The 18,412-nt window shown below is 38.5% G+C and overlaps 1 long non-coding RNA gene and 1 pseudogene across 1 annotated transcript; one reads left to right on the top strand and one right to left on the bottom strand.

The window, feature by feature from the left end:
* Positions 1–1,484: 1,484 nt before the first annotated feature.
* On the top strand, positions 1,485–3,028 carry LOC146491920 (uncharacterized; annotated as a pseudogene).
* A 2,825-nt stretch (positions 3,029–5,853) lies between these two features.
* LOC146491919 (uncharacterized) lies at positions 5,854–13,074 on the bottom strand. The gene is made up of 2 exons (XR_014872536.1): positions 12,605–13,074; positions 5,854–12,511 (listed from the first exon to the last, which is right to left on the bottom strand). It is a non-coding gene; the product is annotated as an uncharacterized LOC146491919 (long non-coding RNA).
* Positions 13,075–18,412: the final 5,338 nt, after the last annotated feature.

Below are 18,412 nucleotides of genomic sequence, written 5' to 3'. Positions count from 1 at the left end.
AGAAACAGCCAGCGGGGTGGGTCTTACGGCATGCCACACTCTGACATCCCTAAGAGTGCTTCGTCAGAATTCCAATGTCTGTCCCACTCTAAGTTCTAGTCTGTTCGTTTTATTCTGGACAGATATGGATCCCACTTCAGATGGAAACTCTCCACTTTATTCAGAAGCCTGTATGAGAGTTGTTCTAGTGCAGCGAGTCTCCCTAGTTGAATATGCCATACAGAGACAGGTGGGGTGGAAGGGGCCTTCCACTGGGAGATAATGAGTTTACGCCCCAGAATCAATGTAGTCTGTACCCACTCAGCAACCTTGGGCGGAGCATATTTAAGGAGTGATGGGTCCCCCAAAACAAATAGTTTTGGTGAAAAAGGAATATCCCATCGTATGGTTGATTTTTAGGACAGCTCCAAATCATATGGGTCAATGTTCCCACCCCAGTCTGACATCTCCAGCATTCAGGCGACAGGTTCGCCCTAAACAGTCTGTGTGGCGACCAGAATATTCAGTGTAGTAATTTGAATTGGATTAGTCTCGTTTTAAGTTCCCTGGACACCTTTTTAATATTCTGCAAAATTGTAGTCTATTCCTGATCTGTAAAAACCACATCAAGGTCAGATTCCCAAGCTAACCAGAGGGCGGGTAGCCCTTTACTTGTGTCTTAACAAGCATTGAGTAATATTTAGAGACTTCACAACCTCCCCCAAATATTTTTTTGATGTAGCTGAGATAGTTGGAGGTGGTGTGGAGGAGGAACCAAAAGTTTTGAGCAATAAGTGCCGGAGCTGCAAGTGCCTCCAAAACTGACTCTGTGGCAACTGAATCTGTGCTTTAAGGTCGTTGAAGGACTTGAGAATTCTCCCCTGATACAGGTCCCCGAGAACAACTATCCCTCTCTGGACCCACAGTCTCCAGAAAAATGGAAATTTATTAATGCAGAGTTTGGGATTGAGCCATATGGAGGCCTCAGTATGAAGGTGGGAGTTAAAATTTAATAGCAAGGCCACCTTCTTCCAGACCGTCTGCAGAAACGGAAGAATGGGGTGGGTTTGTATATCTGGTGGGAGCTTGGTGGTTAAAATGTGCATCGGAGGGAGTGGACAAAGTACTCTCCAGACTAAACCATGGGGGGGGGGGGGGGGGGGGGGGTTCGTTCTGGAGGGAGAGCCCAGTGAACCATATGTCTCAGACTGAAAGCATAATGGTAAAACAGTAAATTTGGGACCCCCAAGCCACCCGACTCCACTGGCTGCTGTAGCTTTTTAAGCTTTATTCTAGGGCGTCTGTTATTCCATATGAATGGTTGCATAATCTGTCAAATTGATGAAAATATTTTGATGGGATTTCTAGCGGGAGTGTTTTTAGTAGGTAATTAAATTTTGGAGCACAATTCATTTTGATGATGTTAACTTATCCAATTATTTGAATTAATTATTATTATATTCAATCACCATTCTTATACTGCATGCATGCTGAATGTGATTTATGTTACATGTTAAAGATGGCACCAATAACAGCAGCAGAAAGGCAAAGGAAGTATCGGGAACGCCTTAAAGCTGATCCTGAAAGAAGGGAGAGAAACCTGCAGAGTGAGCGTGAGAGATGGAGGCAACTGTCAAGGTGACAGTCAAGAAATCTTTGGAGGGCACACAAGAGAACCTCATTGAGCTCTTCAGCAGCTTTGTAAAGAAATTTAAAATGCATCACCTTTAATATCAAGCAGCAGTATGCCTTCTGCCGTGAGTAGAGAAAGAACAACATGGAGGATACTTTGATACATGTTGACTTCTCAGAAAACTACAGCTGTAAATACAGTTCTCAAGTTCAGGTGGTCCACTTTGGGGCTTGACATCAGCAGGCCACCCTTCATACTGGTGTGTTGTATATTGGTGGACTCTCAGAGCCTGTGTGCTCTGGTGTGTGCACCATCTCCCCCAGTAGACATAAAGGCCCTCCAGCAATATGGCAGCACCTAAATCCTGGGCTAGGACTTCAAGGCCAACATCCACAAGTATCTGTGCTGCACTTTTTAAGCCTGTACGCGACACAAACAACGAAGAAACTTCTACCTTTTCACTACAGAACTGGACAGAAGAGGATTCAAGGCTGGTTCTTGGAATTTTTTCGAGGCCAGTCATGGAAAAGGAGCACCAGATGGTGTCGGGGGAGCCTTAAAAAGAGCAGCTGACATGATGGTAGCAATGTCATGACATCCCAGATGCAGAAGAGTTATTCAGGGCCTTGTCTGAAACAAACACAAGTGTGAAACTGTTCTTTGTGAAAAGTGAAGATGTTGAGGAAGCTATGAAGAAAATGCCAAAGCAGATACCAGCTGTTCCTGGAACCATGAGAATTCACCAGGTCGTTACTGTAGCTCCAGAGAACTGATGGTTTGTGATGTAAGCTGCATGTGCACAACACGGAAGCAGTTTAACTGCAAGTGCTTCAACACCAAGTGTTTCACTTTTGGCCAGAAGATAGAAACAGCTGTATCACAGACAGGCAGTGGGGGGGGGGGGGGGGGGGGGATCCAGGAAAAGAAATCCAGTGGGAAAGTCCAGAGCTGATTGGTAAATGGTGTATTCTCAGATATGACGATGATTTGTATCCAGGCATCATTCTAAAAATACAAACAACACAAAGTCCAGGTCAAATGCATGCATCGTGTTGGGTCAAACCGATTGTTCTGGCCGCATCAGGATGATATCCTCTGGTACTTGTTTGATGATGTCCTTGAACTCATTCCACCCCCACGGGCTGTGACAAAGTGTGGAAGTCTTGAAAGAGGTCTGGAACCGACTCAAAAGATGAATTCATGAAACAAAAGGCACATTCATGCATATATACAGACACACACACTATGCAGGCACACACATGCAAAAACACTCTGACACAGACACAGACTCATTGAAATCGTTAACTGAACCAGTTCATCAAGTTTAATTGTATGTTATTGGAGCAAGGATGAGGTGACTTTTAGCACAACTCATGAGGCTCTCTTATGCCTAGACACACACACACACACACGCCCACCCACCCGCCCTCACACACACACACACACACACACACACGCACACACGCATTATGTTACATTTGAGCAATTCACTGTACAATGTTTGTTAGTTGTTAATATGCTGTTGTGGTTGTTTTAACTTTAGATTAATAAAACTTAATTCTACTGCAATTTGTATCTGGTGTCCTTCCTATGGTTACAAAGTGAGATATAATGCTAATGGAAAGCCCTGTACATTGAACTTAAGAGTAAACAACTATTTATATGTAAAGCTGTATTTGTCTCTTCAACCCTGTTATGCTAGTCTCAACCCCGTCACACCTACATTTTCATATATTATTTTCTTAAAATGCTGAAATTTTTTTTTATTGTTTGGGGATTTTTGTCTAAAATATTGAGAGTTATCATCTGATCATTGATTTTGATTACAATTCTTAGTTAAACTAAATGTTTGATGAAAAATGACAAGATTGCTTTCACTCATTAGTTACATTTCAGGATTTAAGAGAGTAAAAATGTGTGATTTTATGTCATTTTTCTATGTAAAATTATTGAATTAGTATGGGGGACATCTAATTAATGTAAACATATTGATTTCTTTAGAAATACATTTTAAGATAATATTCAGAGAGCCTCCAAAGTGTCCATAACGGGTTGAAGAATTACAGTCACTACATCTTGAAAATAAGATCAATAATAAAAGAAAACTAATGCCTGAGATGGGAAAATGCATTTTTCTGATAGTTAAATATATCCTTAATGATGTGGGATATACATATAAATAATACATTTTGGTAAAAAATGTGAAACATCCAAGTCCAATTTTAACCATTCTCGTGGAATGACTCAGTTACTGTTGATATCAAAAATGTAATGCTGTCCTTTGAGATTTTAACATAAGACCGTGAGTGTAATGGATCTAAAACTGTTTAAATCTTCAGGGCCTTCTACAGCCTGGTAACATGGAGACTTTAAAAACATCAGCAGAACGTTTAAGTAGTGTAGTCTAATTTGTTCTTTTAATTTAATAATAGAGTCCATATTATATCAACAGCTACATTCACTCTGGAGAGAAACTAGTGAGGGAGACCATCAGGACCAAGCTGGGTTTCCTGGGTCCAGAGGTTTGGAGAAACTTCTTTCATCACAGCTGTCCTGTGCCATAAGTTCTGTTGACCTGCTGTAAGAGGCATCCTTCACCGGCAGCTCCCTCACAGGGAAATCTTCAGCACTCCTCCGTAGGCCCGCCCCAGGAGATGAATAAACCCAGCATTTCATCAACACTGTGATGAGACCTTTGGTTTGTGTAATAAACCTTTGGTTTGTTAGACCTTTGGTTTGTTATAAATACTCAGATACTCCCCAGAGGCTCCGGACTTTTACATAAAGATATTATATTCAGTAATATCATATTTAAAAATATATGATCCTCTCTGGTTACTCTGGTATGAATAACTCTGAATCACTTTATGGTAAATAACACACTATGTGTAAAAAAAAAACTGTGAAAAAATTCCAGATGACAACTTTATAGTTCAACATACAAGTGACGACCTTTGACCTTCATCAGGTTTTATTTAATTGTGTTAGAGAAAATCTCATATGCTCTTCATGCAGCTGAGTACATCAAGTGTTTAAAACGGAAGCTGTGCAAGTCTGAGATCAGCAGCTTTGTGAAACACCAAACTGAGGTCCTGTTAATGCTGATATATAGTGACACAGTTACATGAGTGATTAATCCTTTTGTTTTTTTGTCTTTAACTTTATCAATAAAACAGCTGCAGCTTTCACTACAGCACGTGTGATACTTTAACCTTTGTACTGTTTCCATCAGTTCATTTTGCAGTTATGTGAACATGTTGGATGATCTGTCTGCTGTCACTCGATGGGGCTGAGGTCTGAATCTGAGGGCAGCTCCTGTAATCACAAAGACAACAGAACCATCAAACTCAGATATAAATTTTATCCCTCAATATTGAAATAAAGCTGATTCTTCTGTCCTCACACACTCAGGATCTGAAGTTCTTCTCTTACATTTTTTTCAGTATTACAGTACACTACAGTACTTTAATCCATAGTTCCTGATTAATGAGGAGTTACTGAAGTACAAGCTTTTAAAAAAATTGTTACTGTCTTTACAGATGTGGCAAGAGACTGAAAACATGCTGTTGTTTGCACATATTTAATATTCAGCTCTGCGCAGGAGCTGCAGCAGGGTGCAGCCTGTTGCTTTTACAGTATAATACTTGTAATAAAAGTACAGTAACAGTAATTAGTGTCAGTAAATTCATTCACCTGCACAGCTAAACGAACCCTGACAGCCGAGTGCTCATCTTAGCTAGCTAGGTCTCAGGAGCTAGCTAAGGACGGTAGTTACGGAGTAACTTACAAACACGTTTAACTTACCGAAAAAGTGCAGCGGGGCCTCGGGTCCTTCTGTCGGGTAGTCCAGTTTACTGAAGAACACCTCAGACTGTCAGGTTAAAACACTCGGTCGTGTTTTCGTAGCGTAAACGCAGGCCCTCCTCTCAGAGCCTACGCTCTATCTGCTATTCGCGAACAGAGATACGCAAGTTTCTCCGTGACTGCAGCTGTCAGTCAAAGCTCTTATGATGACGTTTAACCCCAATTTAACATCACCGCGGTAGGAATTAGGGGACTTATGGGAGAGGAGACCCCTTGAACATCAATCAGCGTGATGAGAACTATTGAAAACAAAAGGAAGAATCTTTGGAAAAAAATTATCTAAGGAGAATTAATTAATTTTAGTCTGGCTTCATTTTTGGGGAGCTGTCGCGTCCTCCATGTTTTCTACTGTCAATGGTAGTGACAGCTACAATAGGTTTTTTTTTTTTTTTTGTATACGTTTTATTGACAAAACACAAAATACAGATATACAAATACAAAATAGCAAACACAATGTCAGGGGGTTCATATAAAAAAACAAAATAGACACAGTCTATTAAAGAATCACATGATATTGAACAGGGAACATAAGTTTATGGTTTTGACAGCTTTTTGATTTTGAGAATGTTGTATGGTTTTAACATATTGTTTGGTTTCATTTAAAAAGCACCGAAAAGATGGTTTTGCATTAGAAAATTTCGACTTATGTATATGAAATTTAGCCAATAACATTAATAAATTAATCAAATAAAATTCGTTTGCCCTGTGCATGGGGTACTTAAAGAAACCAAACAATATTTTCTCGTAACAAAGAGAGAACTCAGAAAAGATAAAGGAAACAACAAAAACACAAAATTCTTGCCAGAAAAGATTTGTGTATAAGCGTGACCAAAATAAATGAGAAATATCTTCCTTCACACAATTACAAAATGTACAGTTAATATCAATGTCCTTTTTATAATGTACAAGAAAAGATCTGGTTGGGTAAAAACAATGAATAACTTTAAAAGATATTTCCTTTACTTTGCTATTTAATAGAAATTTTGACGGTAAGGTCCAAATCTTCTCCCATTCCAGGTCCTGGTATAAGTTATTCCAGTAGGCGACAGCCGTTGGGACACAAGTTCTGTCTTTTTGAAATAGAGTTTGTATTTCACGGTTGTTTATCCTCTTTACAGAGGGGAAACACACCTGACCGACATAAGTAACAGCATGATCCAGTGGTAAAGGGGTCAAATCACTAACAACAAGATTTCTAAACAACTTTAAGACCCCAGCAGGGATAGCATCAAACACTATGGTATATTCATTTGGTGGAACAGGAAGACCATATGTATTCAAAAATTCTGAGTAAGAGAATAAACCTCCAACTGGATTTATAAGTTGTGCAACACGATGAATCCCATTATCAAACCAACTACTTAAAAACACAGACTTATGTTTGTATAAAATGTCTCTATTGTTCCAAATATAGTATCTATGTGGAGAAAAGTTGTGTTTATAAATCAATGACCAGGAAAGAAGCATTTGTTTATGAAAGTTGGATAGTTTAAAGGGATTTTATCGATATTGTAATTACAAAGCAAAAGAAAGTTAAGACCACCAATTTTTGAGAAAATATAATTGGGAATAAAGTTCCAAATTGAGGTTGGGTTCCTGAAAAATTGTTTAATCCAGTTTATTTTAAACACATTGTTTAATGAGGAGAAGTCAAGAAAGTTTACTCCACCATGTTGGAATGAGTTGGATAAAACTGATCTTTTAATATAATGAATTCTATTTTTCCATATGAAATTATAAATAAGTCTGTCAATATCTGCCAGGGTTTCTTTATTTACATCAAGAGACAAAGCAGCATAAGTTAGACGAGATAAACCCTCTGCTTTCGTGAGTAAAACTCTCCCTTTAATGGATAAATCCCGCTGCAGCCAAGCATTTAGCTTTTTTTGTGTTTTGTCCAAAATTGGAGTGAAATTAAGGGAGCACCTGGTGGATTGATTTTTATTAATGACTATACCAAGGTAAGTGACAGACTCTTTCACTGGGATACCAGCAATAGATAGACTGGTACAATTTCTAAGGGCAAGCAGTTCACATTTGCCAATGTTTAGGTAGAGTCCTGAAGCTAAAGAAAAGGCATTAATTGTGTTAATAGCCATCTGCACCTGTGAAGCATTTTTTAAAAAGAGAGTGGTATCATCAGCAAGTTGACTAATGAATATTTCTTCATCTGCAATTGTTATACCTTTCAGAGGACTGCGTTTAATATAATCAGAGAGGAGTTGAGCACAAATGAGAAATAAGTATGGGGAGATGGGGCAGCCTTGCCTGATACCGCAGTTCAAGTTAAACCTAGGTGATGTACCTGCTTGTAGTTTGATGGAGCAATTCACATTTTTGTACATTGTTTTAATTGCATTCTGAAAATAAGGACCAAAGCCAAATTTGTCCAAAGCCTGAAAAATAAAACCATGTTCAATCGTGGCAAACGCTTTGCAGAAATCTACAAATAAGATAAAGCTATCATCCCTACACAAATCTGCATAATCAATTAGGTCAAAAACAAGTCTGATGTTGTTGGATATGTGTCTGTTAGCCATAAAGCCAGACTGAGTTTCATCAATAATATCATTCAAAACAGCTTTCAGTCTTTTGGCAAAGATCTGAGCTAGGATCTTATAATCATTATTAAGGAGGCAAATTGGCCTCCAATTGTCAATATAAGTGGGATCTTTCTTTGGCTTTGGGATTAGGGTTAACAGACCTTGTGATAAAGTGGGGGAGAAGAGACTGATTTGTAAGACTTTCAATGTATACATTAAGAAGAAATGGAGCCAGTTGATCTGCAAAAGTAATGTAAAATTCAGAGGTTAAGCCATCGGTTCCTGGGGATTTATTAAGTTTAAGACGTCGAATGGCAGGTAGCACTTCACTAATAGATATCGGCCTATCACAGAAACTCATCTGATCTTCTTTAACTGTTCGCACATCAGGGATTTGTTCCATAAAGTTCAGAGCAGCACTCTCATCAAACTCTGACTTGTATAAATTTTTATAAAAATTGGAGCAATAGGTGGAGACGGGGATCATCAGTTATAATACCGTCAATATTAAGTCTCCGAACAGAACTAAGTTTAGAACAAGATTTCTCTAATTTAAAAAAATAGGATGAGTGTTGTTCACCTTCTTCTAACCATCTTCTCCTTGATCTCACAAAGGCTCCCTCTGCTTTCAGTTTATAGATATCATTTAACTTACTCTGTTGCAAAGCTAAGTCAGTTTTATCTTCTTCAGATAGGTTCTCTGGTGGGATCTGAGTGAGAGCAGATATCCTAGTAATTACATTAATTTCTTCATTTTTCCTCTGTTTTGCTGCAGATGAGCCATACTCTCTTAAATATTTAGCGGCTTCAAATTTAAAGAGTTCCCAATTTTGACAGTAGAGATGACTGGTTAGGGCTTTATCCCAGAAACGTTTGATTAATGACAAAATATCTTCATTCACTTTTTCATGTTTTAGAAGGGAGTTATTAAGTTTCCAGTAGCAGCTCCTACAAGTTTGGGCAGCATTAGTATTGAAAAAGACCTGAAGTGATACCACTTTGTGGTCCATGAGTGGAGTTGGCATTATATTGGCTATAACATTATCCCTATTTAAGCAATCAGAGATTAACCAGAAGTCAATACGGGATTTAAAAGAGTTGGATTTGTTACTCCATGTAAATAGTCTGGCTTTAGGGTTTTTAAATCTCCAAATGTCTATTAAATGAAACTTTTGCATAAATGTATTTAAACAACAGGACAGAGAGTTATTTGAGCTAGGTGGCCATCTGTCTAGTGAAGGATCTGGAGCAATGTTAAAATCGCCTCCAACTAATAACAGGAGATTCGGGTATTTGGATAACCAGAACAAAAGGCGTGTTTCAAGGGGATCCAATAAGAAGTCATTATCAGACTTAGAATTAAAACCATACACGTTGGCAAGAAGAAGAAGTGTACCATCAATGTTGACAATCATTAACACATAGTATCCTTCTGAGTGCATTTCAGAGTGCATAACGTTCCCATTAAATTTGTTCTTCAGAGTAATAACTTCTGCCGATCTTTCTGATCCATGTGAGAACCATAGGTCCTTGCCCCACTGTGTTTTCCAAAAAGCAGGATCCTTAATAACAGAGTGTGATTCTTGAAAAAAAACAAAGTCAGTATTCTGTTGATTTGCAAACAAAAACAAAGCTTTTCGCTTAACAGTGTCTCTTAAACCCCTGACATTGAGAGAACAAAGTGATATAGAGAGTGCGGCTTTAACACAAAATAATGAACAGTTTACTTCCCTTAGTTAACATGGAACTGGTATTAACTTTTATCCTGAACCTCAAAATTGTAAATAACTCCTTTGACATCGGTAACTTTATACCTCAAGGAGGGCATGAAACCTCCATCAACGCAGGTGCAGCATGATCCTCAGGCGAAGTGTGCGTTGGGTGCACCTCTTTCCCTTCAATGATCACACGGACCCCGGCAAAGTGAGCTCTTTTTCCTTCTTTCCTTGCAGCATCAATAAGAGGCCAAAGCTTCTCTCAAATTGCTCTGTCGGCAGAGGACAGATCTTCAGTGAACCTCATGTAGTTTTCTTTCAGAAAGGAGCAGTTTTTAGCTTTTCTCCAGATCAAGTCACGAGCTGATCTTGTCACAAATCGAATGATAACCAGCCTTGGTTTCTTCTGAGTTTCGCTGTAGCGGCCCAGGCGATGAACTACATCAATGCTGTTTTTGAATCCTGCACTTGTTTCCCCGGCAACAGTGCAGCAGATGTCAAGTACTTTTCTGGTGATGTCTTCTTGCTTTTGCTCAGGGACACCTGAGAGCCTGAGATTCCATCTCCGATGGTATCTTTCAACTTCTTTGACCTTCAGTTCTACTTGAGACATTCTGCTGCTGTTTTTTTCACAAGTAGCTTTAACAGTTTTGGTGACATTCTTCAAAGATTCTACTTCCAAGAACATGAAGTCAATAGACTTCTTCATGGCCTCGATGTTAACAGTATTCTTGCTGATCATAGCCTCCAGATTATCTGAGCGCTCATTAATTAAAGTAGCAATGTTGTTTTGCACATCAGCAAGAGTTATATCACCTTTGTGTTTTTTACCATCTGGTCTGGCTGGAGTATCGGGGTCCGAGTCCGGCAGTGGCATCAGTTCAGGACTTTTGCTGCGGTTGTTCGGCAGTCACGGCATTCTTGGGGCTGGTTTTTGAGCCAGCTACACCTGTGTTTCTCTCCATTTCCTTGGTTGCTCCTTTGGTTAGACTTTTAAACTTCATGGGTGTTTCTTTTTCCTTCCTTTTGCTACCCTGAGCTGTTGGAAACATCGCTGAGGTAACAGAGCTTTCCTGCTGTTAGCTGAGCTATCGCTTTGCAAAGAGGCTAGGGTCGCGAAAAAGTCCTTTGAAGTATGGTTCAGGAAATGCCTTAGAAATGCCGCATACGTGTACTGAATAAACAGTCAGTAGAATAACTCATTTGTGATTCAGAGAAAAAACGACGGCTGAAAAGGAAGTAAAACTGCAAAATCCTGCTTAGCCACGGAGAAGAGCGTCTACCTCGGTCGCCATCTTGGCTGCTCTCGACAGCTACAATAGGTGACACGGGGGAGCCCATGGCGCAGCCACGTTTTTGTCTGTAGAAACCCTCGACCCGAGCTTAGCAAATGTAACCCTATAATACGGTAGCAACACTGTGTCAACTCAGACCTTAGAAGCTTTTTCGGTATTTAAGCCAGAAAAGGACTGATTTTGATCAATTAAGAGACAAAATGTCACAGCTTGACAATAAAAGACCCTCGTCTAGCTCCAAGACGAAGCTACTGCTAAAGGCTAATGCTAGCCAAACCAACGGGTCGGTAAACCCACTGCCATGACTATACGGCTCTTTCACTACCTCTCCCAATAACTGAGGACGTAATGGACGAGTTTCCACCTCTACCCGTCTCACCCAGCCAGTCTCCGGCGCCAAAGAAAGCGATGCATTCAAAGGTAGATAGCGTGGATATTGTTGAAACTCTATCAAAGCTAATAAACGAAAGAATGGATAACCTTGCACTACAGATTGCCGGTGTTGTGCCAAAGTAGTTACCCCCGTCAAAAATTGTTTCCCCATTCACGGGAGCGCGCAAAGTAGGAGAAGCCACTTGCCCAGCTCCGTTCTGTACGCTACTTGTCACTGATCTGCAGTCGACGCGATAAAGAGTAAAAGCTGGAAAACAGCAGACTCGATTAATTTAATATTAGTTTCGTGACATTGTAATGTGCCGTGTGGAAGACAATTTACCTTAAACTGTACACTGAAATAACCTGCTGGGAATACTTTGTCTAGAAAAAGACTTTGATACTATAATACTGTAAAACCAGACGCGATCATGGAAACACGTCGCTCTCCAGGGAATTTACACTCGCTTTACACTTTGTAGCGAAGCTATCACGAATGAGTTTATTTGCAAAATCAATCACAGTATAACCAATAAGTACAGTAACTTTGGAGACGATTTCTTCGTCACAGCAAAAGTTATGGAGGGATACAGATTTTATCAGGCTGTGTGGCATCGGCTGCCAAAATGTGTGCCCCCCCATCTGTAATCCATATTGGCTTTGCTATCACAAAGGGTATATTTGCCAAATAAGTCACAGTATAACCAATAAGTACAGTAACTTTGGAGAGGATTTCTTCTTCACAGCAAAAGTTATGGAGGGATACAGATTTTATAAGGCTGTGTGGCATCGGCTGCCAAAATGTGTGTCCCCCCCAATCAATAATGTACCTTGGCGTTGCTATCACGAAAGAGTTTATTTGCAAAATAAATCACAGTATAACTAATAACTACAGTAACTTTGGAGACCATTTGCTTTTTTTAGACTTCTTAATTTAACATCTACATCTATATATGTAGATATGTGTTGTCAACAATGTGTGCCATAAAAACACTAGCTGTGGACCTTTAGTGTCAACTATGTACAAGCGAAACAAATAAACACATCTTCTGGTGGTGGGCTTTTCACGCAGAGCTGGTGGAACCACCGCAAACACATCTCACACTGAATCTGTAAAAAAATAAATAATTACAAATCCCAATGTTAAAATTTCATTTATGGGAATTGATCATAACATTTAGCAGTCTTTCTTAATGTCATTACCCATTTGTTGTCAGTTTCATGCTCTTCTTCCCCGCAGAAATTACAGATCAAGTCAAGTCAAGTCATCTGTTTTAAAAAGTGAAAAAATAGCACATATACTACCTACTGCACTTATTACTTCATTCAAACAACTATATGGTTTGTTTCTACAGCCATCATGATGAAAATATTAATGATGTGAGAACATTGAATGGTGGAAAATGAGTTACCTGTCTCTAGGAGGAGAGTGGTGGCAATTTGCAGCCTGTGTGTGTTTATGGCCTTTTTTGTAGACGGAAAGTCTATTGACTCTTTTCGCAAGATCTTTTCAGCAAACTGAAACAGAGATTCTAAGATGACTAAATAGGCTAATATCATAAATGTTATTTTATAGTAATTTGTTTTCTGTGAATCAATTTCTTTCTTTTATTGTGTAATTATCTTATATTCCTTTTCCTGTCATTAACATTTATTACAACACAACATTTCCAATATTCTCATATATATGTATGCAGTAGCGGTTTTAGATACGGGCGACACGGGCGGTTGCCCGGGGCGGCATCGTGGTAGGGGGCGGCATCACAGGCATCGGTTAAAAAAAATTGCTTGTACTCATGCTGCCCCGACATCATGCGAGCCTATATTGGGAATGGCATAGGCACCGATCGATTTTCTATCGCCCATGGGAGTAAGGGCGCCCTCCGTTTGTGAGGTGCGCCTGCTACTTGCTGCACAGGGAGGAGAGGGCGGGGCGACGGGGGATTCTCTGGCTGGCTGGAGCAGAAAAATTACCAACTCTCAAAATAAAACAAAAATAAAAACAAACAACAAACATGAAAACACCAGACATCATGATACAGACTTATAATTTGCACCGATGTTTTTTCAAAATTCTATACACGAAAAGTGAGCGTAAGAGCCCTCGGTGTGCATGCTCGCTGCTGAAGTCAAAGTAAACTTTATTGTCATCTCCGCTACATACAGTCCAGTATATAGAGAGACGAGACGACGAGGCTCCAGTTACAGCAGTGCAAGAAAACAAACAATAAATATTTAAGAGTAAAAAAAATAAATATACACTTTAGGACTCGGGGTAAAGGGATCAATAACAATTTAAAATGTATATTTTATATTTTGTTTATTTAAAGTCTCACACACAACCCGTTTTTAAAGTTTAAAAAAAGAGAAAAGAAGAGGAGTGTAGCGACTTCCACAGTTGCTAGAGGTCGGGGACTGAGCCTGCCTATTTGCCTGACGCGCTGTCAACTTTACGCAGTAATGCGAGAGGTGGAATTGCTTGCTTGTTTATTAAAGTGCTTGAAAAGTTTACAGAGCAATGTGATCGGCTCGCGATTCAAACTCTTAAAACATCACAGGCTCTAATTCAACAAGGGGAAACTCGTTGTGCTGCGGTCAACAAAAACTACGGCTACCCAGCCCTCCTCTCTGTCAAAATCAAACCAGTGATAGACAGACTGACAACGCCCTCTTAATGTCAGCGCTAGCACCCACGTGACTCCCGTTACACATCACCATAGCAACCAAACAAATAAAAACCCAGTGATCCTTAAAATTCAATACATTTAATTATGGCTCCTACAAGGAGGAACGAGCAAAAGACACAGGTAAGCAGATGTGTCATTGGATAATGGCAGGTCATGTATCCTAAAACATTAAGAATCAGAATACTTTATTAATCCCTAAGGAAATGATGTGCGTTACAGTTCCTCCAAGAAGAAATGGTAAAAATAGTAACAGTAACAGACTAAACTCCAAACAATATATACAATAATATAATATTAATTAGTCAGTGTCAGTTGTTGATTTGTCCTGTTCTCATTGTATGACAAAGTATGATGTCTGTTTAGTAGCCGTTTGCATACTATGCATACTCTCTCCCTCTTCATATGTATGTATGTATGTGTGTGTGTGGGGGGGGGGGGGGGGCCGCCAGAGGGGGTGTTCGCCCAGGGCGCCTAACAGGCTAGGACCGCCACTGTATGTATGTATTACGGTTAAGACTCCACTCCAATGCAAAGACTCCTCATGACGTAGCGTCCACTTGTTTTGGGTGTTTGACTGTGTCACAAGTCCATCTTGAGACGTTGCATCCTTTTTTTCGCATGAATGCCCTGAAAGACAAGTACAATAAAAACAACATGTTTTAAAATTTTGGTGACACAAAAAGGTGAACAGTATGGAGAGCTTAAGTGTCTGTTGAACATCAAGTTAAGAACACTGACCACACTGTTTTGTTAAAATCATTACTTTTTAAAAGTCTACAACGCATTTCCGTGGACAATTACTTGTGCTTTTTTTCCCGTTTCCGCCCATGATATAGAAATCAATCACTTACACAGTACACTTTGAAGAGATGTGGAGGAGGAGCAAAGATGAAATTCACACATGTATAACCTATGTGAAATTATTTTAGACATTTGTCTGATGTTTTAGTGCTAAACCTCAGCAACACTTTATGCAACTACTAAACATTATTCTCCCCGTGCTATATTTTCTAATGTAAAACATCATCTCATACAGACATCAGGTCCTCAAATAAACATTGAAACATGGGGAGACTTCTCTTTAAAGGCAAAATTAACCCATAACACCACAATATCAGAAGGCCAACACAAAAATTTAAACCTGTTGCTGCTACTTTTTTAATTGTGAGTACCAATTTTTTCTAAAAAAATTTTTGATTGACATCATACTTATAATTGTCATAATAAACACAAAAATAACAACAGCAACAAAGAGTTTAATAAAGGGTCAAAATAAATTTCAACATTTATCCTTACCTTGTTGATTCCAAACAATTTTGGATACCTTGTTTAGTTTCTCCGAGTGGATCAAGATACAGTGACTTCTTTTCTTGTGGGTAAATGACTGTGACAAAGTGGCTAGGACAGAAGTCATTTGCCATTTGTCACTTGTGTATATTGTTATTCTGTGTTCTGTTATCCTATAGTCTATCATAATGCTTTAATGTAAACACAGCACATGTAACCTTGGCTCTACATACTATCCCGGGTCTGTTTGTGGTAGCATTGGTTATATTCATTTCATCTGTGCAAATGTACTTAAAGCTAAATGTCACTTCATCATTAATTGATTTGAATCTTTCATTTGTTTATGTAGTTTGGTTATACTTATCATTGTGTGTTCCTCTGAACAGGTCCTATGTGTAAAACAGGTATGTGGGAATGGCCGGCCCAGTACTTCCTGATTTTATAGGATATGATGTCAATGATCATGTCAATTGGGTGTAACCAAATGAAGGGGTGTTTCTTTTGTGTAAAATTGTTTATTTCATTTAAAATAACCCCATGAGTCAGAGTAAGTGAAGAGATTGACTTTTCAAACTGTTTAGTTGGGTGAATGAGTTTGTTAAGTGGAAAAATGATTTTATTCCTGTTTCTTTGTCTAGACTGTGTTATTTAGTCTACTAGTGATGGGTCGTTAGCGAACGAAATGGCTCTTAGAGCCGGATCTTTGACGTGAACGACGCGAGCCGGCTCCTTATCGCGAGCCGTCTCCTTATCGCGAGCCGTCACGTGGGGGTTTTTTTTTCTTTCTCTCAGCCTCTCGCACTTTTTTTTTTTGAATGTGTTTCGGAGTTTGTACGTGTTTTGTCTCTAGGGGCCACCGCATATATTTATATATAAACATATATAAATAAAACCACTTTTTTTTTACGTTAGTAATTCCTTTTGTGCATAATTTTATATTATTGTTAATAATAAATTAATTAAAGCAACAAAACAACCTGAAGAGCTGGTTCGGAGCCGAAAGAGCCGGCTCTTTTTAGTGAGCCGAACCGAAAGAGCCGGATCTCTAAAAAGAGCTGGAAATCCCATCACTATAGTCTACCCTGTTTTCCCAATGGTAGAGGTTAATGAGATCCAGGTGTGAGTAGAATTCTATATAAAGCAGGTGAGATTTTGACTGAGAGGTTCTTATGTTTTTGTGAAATAATTGTTGAAAGGCGACGCCAGAAAATAAAGAACACTTAAAAGAAACTTGAACAGTCTGCAGATGCTGTCTTCCTATCACCTTCCATGCTGCTTATGTCACGCTACCTCACAATGACCTACAGTAAAATTATGTGGAGAATTACATGTAATAATTCAAGACTTAGATTATCTGCATGCCATGCATTTGTCTTATAAAACTGATTTGATGAATATTGTAAATGCAATTATTTTTTTACCACTAATGTCCAGTGATGATGTTCATTTACAATTCCCAGAATGACTTCATGCTCCATGGGTTTGATCTTAAATTGAAACAAAAGAATAAAAATATTAACTTCAGACATAAAAAAAAAGAAATGCAATAACATGTTGTTTAGAGTCCTTTTTTATTAAAGCAATTTATGATATATTATATATCATCCACTTATAAAGTACTCTGCGACAGCCATGATTCACCCCTCATTTCTTTAACCTGTGCAAGAAGCTGAACTATCTTATATTTTTTATAAGTGGTTTTGCACATTACTTCCTCCAAGACTAATAAAGGTCTTTCTAAGGATTTTTTTTGGACATGGAGTTCATTTTCAATCATTTTCAATGTGATCCTTGTACCATCTGCAGAATAATGTTTAATGCTTTCTTAAGCCTCTTTAACAGTGACGTATGAATCACTTGAGAATAAAAAGGTACCTATTAAAGAGATGAAGCAGTGTTGATGATTTCAAAAGAGATATTAGCCCAAATGTTTGCAAATCTCAAATCAAGCATTGATTGGAGTGTGTACAAAAAAAGGAGGAAACCAGACAAGCAGAGAACAAAAGAGAACTGTCAAGTCTAATAAACTATCCACATCTACTAACCCCAGTCTCAATTCATTCTTTCTGCATAAGCTGTTATCCAATCTAAATCTGGATGTGGATATGATCCAAGGTACTTAAACAATACACACAAGACTCTTTCTAGAGATACCTACCTTGAGTCTTGGAGCTTTTCTCTTCCAAATGGAAGTCATTGAAAATGCTGCTTTTGCTGAATTATGACGATTGCATTGTCTCACCATGATCGCAAGATATGCATTAATAGACTGCAAATACAAAATGTAAACATTTTTTAACTGTTGTCAAGGAATAAAACACTGATAGTTGCATTGTTGTCAGTAAAGATCACTGTACCTCACTTTCCAACTCCATGTCCGGACTAATTTGTTGGATATCCCAGTAGAATAATTTGTAAGCACCAATTTTGGAGAGTAGAACGTGAGGACTCTTTCCAGCCCAGGCATCCATTATATCTACAAAAAGTAATGAGAAAAAGAGATAAGTCAGCAGGACTAAATGTAAATCAAAATTTAAAATGCAGAATTTCTTATGTAGTTGTCTGACAAAAGACGTGTTTCAGGGTAAATACTTTTAAGACGCTGATAAAATGGGCACATGGTTTAACATTGTATTTTGTAGAAAAAAAAGAGCACTTAAATTTGCTTTTATTTGGGGGTAAAGTTACACTTACAATGTTCTATAAAGAAATTTAAATAAATTCATATTAATAAAAGAAAATAAATTTAAATACATAGCAATAGAAATGCTCTTGCCCCCTATCAAATCTTTTTTCCAGCAGAAACACCTATTACAACAATTTTTTTAAATTATGTTTAGTTGAAGCTACATGAATATATTTTTAAAATACTCAGGCTCAAGGCTTGCACCTGTGGCCTTTACTATTACATAACCGTTTCTGGAAAAATGTTATTTTTCTCCTCCAAAACTAGTTTTATTATCTTGAAAATAGAGTGTCAATTTCTGGGCTGTTAAAAGCAGCGTCTTAAAGAGTATTTGATCTTTCGAACTGTTGC

This window comes from Neolamprologus multifasciatus, chromosome 23 (assembly GCF_963576455.1).
Source record: "Neolamprologus multifasciatus chromosome 23, fNeoMul1.2, whole genome shotgun sequence".
NCBI lineage: Eukaryota > Metazoa > Chordata > Actinopteri > Cichliformes > Cichlidae > Neolamprologus > Neolamprologus multifasciatus.
This window is presented reverse-complemented; position numbering and strand designations above follow the sequence as displayed.